General features: G+C 36.6%; 1 protein-coding gene across 1 annotated transcript in view; it reads right to left on the bottom strand.

The window, feature by feature from the left end:
* Positions 1 to 9,094, bottom strand: part of galnt9 (polypeptide N-acetylgalactosaminyltransferase 9) — a 184,903-nt gene that overhangs the window by 133,691 nt on the left and 42,118 nt on the right. The window lies entirely within an intron of this gene.

Genomic DNA, 9,094 nt, shown 5'->3' with positions numbered 1-9,094 from the left:
CACACATGTTAAACTTGTACAAGAACCACTTTTTGTGGGGAAGCTGGTTCCGTTTTGACTTCAACTTCCAGTTTCCATCAGATGTCTATTAATACAGTAACATTAACCCACAACACAAATAGAGCTCAAACCAACAACCTCTTGATTGGTATGGTATGGTATGGTATGGTATGAAGTTTATTCATTTTAAAAAAAGTACAAAACAATTCCATAACAATATATAAAAAGATACAAAAAAGTTTAAAATGAAAGGCAGCAGAAAGAAGAAAAAATCTTATTATATCTGCCCCTTTTTTCAAACAATTATTTCAGACATATTAATTTTCAAGTAACAGAACAAAATGAATAACTTTCTAATTTTTCTAATTCTAATAAAAAACACACACTAAGCTACTTCATATATACTTTTTTAACAATCTAGATTTGATCTTTTTCTTAAATGTACACATTGACTTGACATTTTTTACATCACTCTCTAGACCATTCCGCAATCCAACTCCTTGGATTGAGGTAGACATTCCCTTCAGACTAGTTCTGAATTTTGGTTTGACAAATATTTCTATCCCCTTAAGATTGTAACAACTTTGTCTTTTAACAAAATTTCTTTGGATATTTAATGGTAATGTGTTATTTTGAGCCCTATACATAACTGATAAAATACTGTAATCTACTAGATCATGGAACTTCAATAACTTTAGTTGATGAAATAATGTGCTTGATGGGTGACAGTAATGCTTTCTGGTGATAATTCTTACAGCTCTTTTCTGTAAAATAAAAATACTTTGTAAATGTTTTACACGCTTTCCCCCAAACATCAATGCAATAGATTAAATGTGGAACAATGATTGTGTTATACAACATGTACAGAGCTTTATCATTTAATAATTCCCTGACTTTGTATAGTACTGCAATAGATTTAGATATTTTTGTTCTTACAGAATTTATGTGATTTTTCCATGTTAGCTGTTCATCAATGATTACACCCAAAAATGTCATCTCATTAACTCTACAAATCTCAACACCCTCAATTTTAAATGGATCATCAACAGTTTTCTTTTTGTTACTAAATATCATGTATTTAGTTTTATCTAAATTTAATGATAATTTATTAATTTTAAACCAAGTTTGTATTTTATCAAATTCTGTCTTCATCAGTTCCAACATCCGTTTTACATCTTTACCCAAACAAAAAAATGTGGTGTCATCTGCAAAAAGGACACATTTGAGGAGTCCTGATACATTCACTAAGTCATTCACATATAAAATAAATAACTTTGGTCCAAGTACAGAGCCTTGAGGAACTCCACAAGTGATATTGCACAAGTCAGATCTTACACCATTTATTTGTACAAACTCTTTCCTATCTTTTAAATAGCTAGATACCCAGTGTAATGCTGGTCCTCTTATACCATATTTATTTAATTTTTCAAGGAGAATAGTGTGGTCAATAGTATCGAATGCTTTTTTTAAATCAACAAAAATACTAACACAATACTGTTTTTGATCGACAGCAGTAGTTATTTGTTCCATTATTTTCATGAGAGCCATTGATGTAGAGTTTTTTGCTCTAAACCCATACTGACTGCTACTTAGAATGTTTTGTTTAGTAATAAATTTATCTAATCTGGTCACAAACAGTTTTTCTAGAATTTTTGAGAATTGTGGTAATAAGGATATTGGTCTATAATTATTGAACACACATTTATCACCATTTTTAAAGAGAGGAACTACCTTAGCTACTTTCATATTGTCTGGAAATATTCCTTTTGAAAATGATAAATTACAAATATATGTAAACGGCTCGATAACATAACAAATTATGTCCTTTACAAACATCATATCCATGTCCACCCAGTCTTTTGATCTCTTATCTGTAAGATTTTTTACAACATTCATTATTTCTTCTTTGTCAGTTCCATTAAGAAAAATACTGTTGTCACAACTTATAACTGAATGGTTCATATTATTGTCTACTTTTGGTATTTTAGCAGCAAGGCTTGATCCAACGTTAACAAAATAATGATTAAATCCATTTACAATTTCATTTTCATCATGGATTTCATCGTCATCCTTCAAAAAATATTGTGAAATACCTGTTTTTGCTTTATGACTTTTCAGAACACTATTTATTACTTGCCATGTTGCTTTCATATCACCATTGCTTTTATTTAATAAATCACTATAATATTCCTTCTTGTGTTTCCTTATAATCGCTACTAATTTATTTTTATACTTCTTATATTTCTCTTCAGCCTCTTGTGTTCTCAATTTCAAGAAACATGTATACAAATAATTCTTTTTTTACAAGCATTTCTCAACCCTTTCGTCATCCATGGTTGGTCAACAACATTTCTCTTTGTATAATTATTTTGCACACAATTCTTTTCATACAGAGCTCCTAAAATATTCATAAACTCATCATATGATCTGTTCACATCATCAACATACACGTCTTTCCAGCTTTGTTTATGTAAATCATCTTTTAATTTGTCCATTGCTTTTTTTGATGTGTTTATTGTTTTTTCCTTAATTGTAATTTCTTTTGTAATGCTTTGATCATTTTTATAAATCATGAAAACTGGTAAGTGATCACTCAAATCACTCGTTAAAATACCTCCAATCACATCCCCATTTGTTACATTTGTGAAAATATTATCGATTATTGTAGCACTATGAGTTGTAATTCTTGTTGGTTTTGATATTAACGGATAAAGATTTAAACTACACAATGAATTTGTAAATGTACTGATGTTATTTGAATCTGTTTTATTTCCCAGGTCAATATTAAAGTCTCCACACAAAAAAATGTTTTTATTAAAACTCTTGTCCAATAGTTGTACCATTTTATCAGTGAATATTTCTATATTTGATCCTGGAGATCGATATACACAACTTATTAATATGTTTTTATCATTCTTGTTTATTATTTCTATTGTTATTATTTCCATGATATTATCAACAACTATTGACATTTCATTAATTAATTTACATTTTATTTCATTTTTAACAAATAGAGCCACTCCACCACCTCTTTTGTTGCTTCTGTTCACATGATATAATTCATACTGTAGTGAACCAGATGACCTGATGATCTGACCCCCATCTGACCCTGATGACCTCAAATCTACCAGATGGACAGAGACTGTTATTTTCATTGATCTGAATAAGTCTGGGCCATCTGATGACTTTCTTTCTTGAATTAATCAAGCAGAAAAGACAATCCTCTATAATCATTACTGTCTTACAAATGTTTTGATAATCAAATTGTGGTAGTTCACTCAATGCTTACAGGTTGAAAAGAACTACTCATCTTTATTTTACATAAACAGTAAGTAATGATTTTTACTCCTCATTCAAAGAAGAAATCACCTGAATATGCATTTCTTGATCTTCTGTCTGAAATGAGCCAAGGCGTAAGTGTGTGAAAGTTGAAGCTTCGGTCAACTAAATGTTTACTGAAGAAGAAATGTCATGTTTTACTATTTGAAAAGATTACCAAGTGTGAGACTCCACGAAGTCTGGTCGACTGCAATAATCTTTTCTGTATGTTGAAAACAAATTTCATTCTCTGACCTCGACTTTTGATAAACACCTTACGTCAAAACCACTCCTCTTTCTGGTCCATCCACGAATCAGAAAGCTCTGAAGTAAACTCGGAAGTAAACTCATTTAAAATGTGACAACTTCCCGGTTCTGGCAGAGTGCAGTAGATTCCATGGAGTGCAGTTAGTTCTCAAGGAGTTCTGAAGAGAATTCATGGGAATTCAGAGAACTAGAGTTATGGAGAGTTTTGGAGTTGGAGTCTGAGAAGATCTGAAAGAGTCTGAGAGCTGCTGACAATGAAGAGTCAGAGCTGCCGAGAATCCAGAGACGTTTTGGGATTATGATTCTGTTTGAACTAACCACGCACGACTCTCTAAGGATTTTAGCAGTTCTCAACGGAGACGCTGAAAAAGAGTCTGAAGGATTCTTACTGAGCTGATGAACTTCAACAAGGTAACAGTTCTTCTTCGACCAAGTGTACCGTGGGCAAAGCTGAGATCTGACGGAGCGTGCAATTTCTGGTTAAACAGATTAAATTCCCTCACATATTCCTCTGTAAGATAAATCTCAATTTCCTCTTAAACTCACCTCTCTCTCACAAAACTAGTACAGATATTTTAGAAATATCTGAAGCAAAGTCCTCAAATCACCGCCGAGTGATTTGAAGTTCATTATTTGTGAAACTGTCTGTTATTATTTTCATATTTTGCCAAATTAATGTAAATGTTTGATGTTAAACTTTGATTCTGAAAATAAATGACTCCATTCATTTGATGAGTCAAAGATAATAACGTCTCTCGTTCACATTTCTGTTAAATTCAATGCACGGCATTTACAGTCAGAAAAATGAAGAACTCGTGAAAAGTATGCATGAATATATACCACATATATTTGTCATACAACTAGTGACACGTACCCACGTGACTCACTACAAACTGGTGGCTCGTAACGGTTCATGAATGACTGTTAATTCGTGTAAAGATTGATTTAAATGTTGGCATGTTGAAAAAGTAACAGTTTATCAGCTGTGCTGAAACCGTGCGTCTTTACGCAGCGCAATTGGAGCTGCGCGCTTGTGTTACGCTGGCAATGTTTTAAAAGCTGAAATTGTGTCATTGAGTCTTTATAAAGCTGAATTGTACGTCTGTATGTGTAACATAAGCTGGCTTTGAGCTGTGGAAACGCTTTATTCTGTTTAAACTGTGTTCCAGACGCTGTTCTGGTCCGGTTCGGTTCTGTGGTTCCGACTCGGTTCTGGAACAGTTCGAACGAGTTGTTAAATAGCTAGAAAGACGTTTTGTCACGGAGCGCCGTTCTCTGTGCAGCTCAGGGGGTTGTTTCGTTACATTTTTAGCAGAGAAAGTGCATTTTGATGGTTTAAAAGACGAAAAAGTGACGAACTATTTTACGCTAATCTAACTTGCTAGCTGGAGAAAACGCTTCCTGATTGGTTGAATTCGCTGTTGTGGAGCGCTCTGATTGGTTGAGAAGGCTGACTGGCGTGGCTACGTCACTTCCTCTCACCCTGCGCTACTTTGCCATTGGTGATTTCAGTCACGTGACCCGGAAATGAAATTCGTTTTCATAGGGAAATAAAATCTGCTTTTTAAAGCTGAAAAGTAACTTTAAAGTGGTTTTGACACGCTGGTCAAGTGCTTCGAAGCTATTTGCTGAAATTTTGCTACGTTAGAGTTTAAAATTCGTCAAAAAACGATGTTTTTAAACAACGCTAGCGATGCTAATTTTAAGCTAAACAGCTAACGACCGGAGCTTAAACTACGCTTAAAATCACTAAATGAAGCTGCTATATGTCCCAAAAACTCATGTTTGAAGCTATAAAGTCTGATTGCAAAACTTTTGCCACTTTTGTGTAAAAAATCCGTTCAGAAATGTTGATTTTAACCGAGTTTAGCCGAAGCTAACTTCAAGCTAAGCAGCTAACAACAGGATGTCAACCGAACGCCACAGGAAGTTATAGCACCCCTAGTGGACAACACAAACAGTGACGGAGTTATAATTGTTGAGGTAATACTGACATCTCCTGGCGAGACGTGAGATCACAGGTTTCACTTCGTTTTTAGGTAAAGAGTGAAATTAAACGTTTTTTTTTATTTTTCTGTAAGGCAATTTTGAGTTAACAAACTTCCTCAAAGCTGAATAAAACACTGTTATCTTACATTTTAAAAAGTAATAGGTATTTATGCAAAGAAGCATTTACCAAAAACAGTTTTATTTCACTGGTAATCCCTTAAAACAGGTTCATAATAAAATTAGAAACTTTTTAAAAAAACAGATACAGTTACAAATATTCACAGAGTTGAATAGTTTACTCATTTTGCTTGAAGGATAATACACGTTTAATTGCAAAATCACTAAATAAGAGTAAATTTATCAGGAAAAAGAGATTTTCTGTTTAATTTGCCACCTAAATAAAATATCTCTCTATTTAATTTTAAATAGAAGCTTTACAGGAGGACAGGAGCAAATACAGTTTTTCTGAAGAAAGACTGATTATTCCTCATCATCAAATTCTTTTCTCTTTTCACCCACCTGGGTTGATGAGTAACTGTTTAAAATAGCAAATTTCTGGAACAGAACGGTTTAAAAAAACGTTTTAAACTAATATTGCTGTGAGACTAAAGAAAATTTGCAGGTTTATAAAAATTCAGTGTTTTAGAGTAAAATACACTAAAAAACAGCTTGGTACTCTAGTATCTGTGGAAAATAAGCACAAAAAGTAACACTGCCAAAAGAGCGTTTACTTAAATATTCATGAATTGGGGTAAAACCTGAGAAAGGTACCCACAGTTGAATAAGTGACTTATAACAGTACTTCTGTGTAAACCCAAAGCTAAAATAAGTGTGAAAACTCATTGACTTGAATACAAATATTTACCTGTAAAATATCTAAAGCTTGCAACTGTTCAAACAGATAAATTGCTACACAGTGAAAACATGACAGGTGTGTTAGAAAAAGATTTTGATCCAAAAGGAATGGCGGACTGCTTGGAGAATGCGTTCGCGCTTCTCGGAGCGTCCTTACATCCATATATAATTCAGACAGAGCGCATGAACCCAAAAGAGTTAGTGGACAATCTGAAGGAGGTTGCAGAAAGTGTGACCTCTGCAGAAATCACAAAGTCAAGTTATGAAAAGCTGGCTAAAATTGCAATCTTGCTGAAAGAGTCATTCTATAAGGCTGTTGAGAAAACTGATTACCTCAAACAAAGGTTAGACAGTGAAATAGTGTTTGCTAAGGAAATTGAAGAATACGTCCTTCAATTTAAACGTGAACACGAGGCCCGCATAAGACAATATCATGAACAGATGTCTCAAGAACAGCAAAATACAAGTGCAGAAATTGATTTGCTGAACAGCAAACTACAAGTACTTGAAGCATCACTATCGGAAGCAAGGGACCTCTCAAAGACTGAGCTGTTAAAACAGGCTCAATCATATGAAGGGAAGATTAGGGATAAAGACCGTGCGTACCAATCCGTGCGTTCAGATAACGATGTGCTACAAGCACAGTTACAGATCGCATTGAAGGAGCTGGACGCTTGCAAGGCAGACAAGACGGAATCACTCCGACAATGGCTGATTTTAATAAAAAAATATCAGACATCACAGGAGGACCTGAAAGCTTGTGAGGAGAATTTAGCTACAGCTACAAACCAGATTTCTGATATGGGGCGGCCTGGTCTAAGACTCAAAGACGAACAGTATCAGGGTCCGAGACAGCCACGAACTCTCCAGTCAGATGCTGTTGCACCTCTTCCTCCTGACAACACGCCGTTACCCCCACCCCCACCATGGGCGGTAGGGACAGAACTGCACCAATATGTACCTCTTCCTCCTGACACCATGCCCCTACCCCCACCACCATCACGGATGGTAGGGACAGACCTGCACCGATATGTACCTCTTCCTCCTTACCAGCCACCCCCACTCTACCACCATGGGCGGTAGGGGCAGGCCTTGACCAATCTGCACCAATCACGCATGTGAGACCGTTGATACAGTCTCCTTCAATGGATGATTTGCAGAAAGTCTCAAAATATGTACAACGTTTCGTTCCCGGCCCTATGGGGTCGGCAGGAACAAAAGCGTACCTCAGAGATCTGGATTTCAGATTGAGAGCTTATCCTAATGCTATGGCAGAAGATAAAATCAGTCTGATACGACTCACTTCGGACAGAGAGGTGTTCACCTTCATCGAGCGTCTACCAGATGCAACGAGAAAGGATTACAAACTTCTGTGTGAAGCTCTGATCAAAGAGTATGACTCTTGCACGGGACCTGCTGGTTTCCCAGCCGCTGACAAGGTCACGCAGGGCAAGAATGAACATCCAAAAGTTTATTACAAAAGAATCTTCCAAGCTTATTTTGGTAACAGAAATGAGACCGGAATGGAAGAAGATGATGGTTTTAAGTTTGTTTTCACCAAAAATCTCCACTCTGATTTTAAAAAATCAGTACAAATGATGGCAAATTTCAGAGAAAAATCCATCAGTGAGATTAAACAGTGTGCTGTGAATGTGTTTGAAGCATGTTCTCATGATAAGACGCCCATTGAAGTGTTTCCTAGTGTAAAGGTTAAACCCCACTCTCTTGAACTAGAAGGACGACGTGCTTCGCCACCTCCTCCTAAGAAAGAGAGAAAACAGTCTGTTCAAAATAACAAACCACGTAATGAAGGTGCACGTTGGGACAAAAATGCTCCTCTTTCAGAGGATGAACGTGATTATCGTAAATGGGGTGAGCGTAGGACGCAACGATATGGGAAACCATATCATCAGGGGCAGTACGTAAAGGAACCCCCGAAAGACGTACCTGACCGTCCCCCACCTCGGACGAAACGAACCGAGGCGAAAAAATCACAAAAGTTCCAGAAACAAGGCCCTACACCTCTGAACTCGGAAGAGACAGAGAAAATACGCAGGTTGTTAGAAACTTTGAAACACACTGACACGGGAACCCAACCAGGAGCACTTTGCAGTGATGTAATTCCCATTACATCTAATGGCGCGAATGACAACATAACAGATGTCGGTGAAACACACCAAGACATAACTGTTGTTGACTCAAACAACCCCTCATCAGAAGAAGGGGGGGTAAACACACACACAAACGATGACGAGTCATCGCAAGCTGAACACTCAGAAACAGCTTCTGCTGTGCTGACGGTTCAGACAAATCAAGATTACACAGATAAATCTGAACGCGTGAAAAAGCGTCAGAAAAAAACCAAAAGGTTTCTGTGTAACTTTATCAGAAAGGGGGCCGCCAAAAAGGCGTACCTGTCAGTAACACTCGAAGGTGTCCTCACACACGAAGCACTCTTGGACGGTGGGGCAGACATAACAATTATGTCAGCTAAACTGTTCGAGGAGCTGAGGACGGCCGCTGCCAGTGTTAACAGGATAATACCTCTCTCTGAATGTGCTATAGAAATGCAGGGTCTCTCAGAAATGAAAACAACCCTGACAGCTATAGCAATGGTTCACATGCAGATTGGCAATATGACACTGTACCACCCGGTACACGTGAC

This window comes from Nematolebias whitei, chromosome 8, assembly GCF_014905685.2.
Source record: "Nematolebias whitei isolate Nwh7 chromosome 8, NemWhi1, whole genome shotgun sequence".
Lineage (NCBI taxonomy): Eukaryota > Metazoa > Chordata > Actinopteri > Cyprinodontiformes > Rivulidae > Nematolebias > Nematolebias whitei.
Note: the sequence above shows the minus strand (reverse complement) of the source record. Positions and strands in the feature narration are given on the sequence as shown.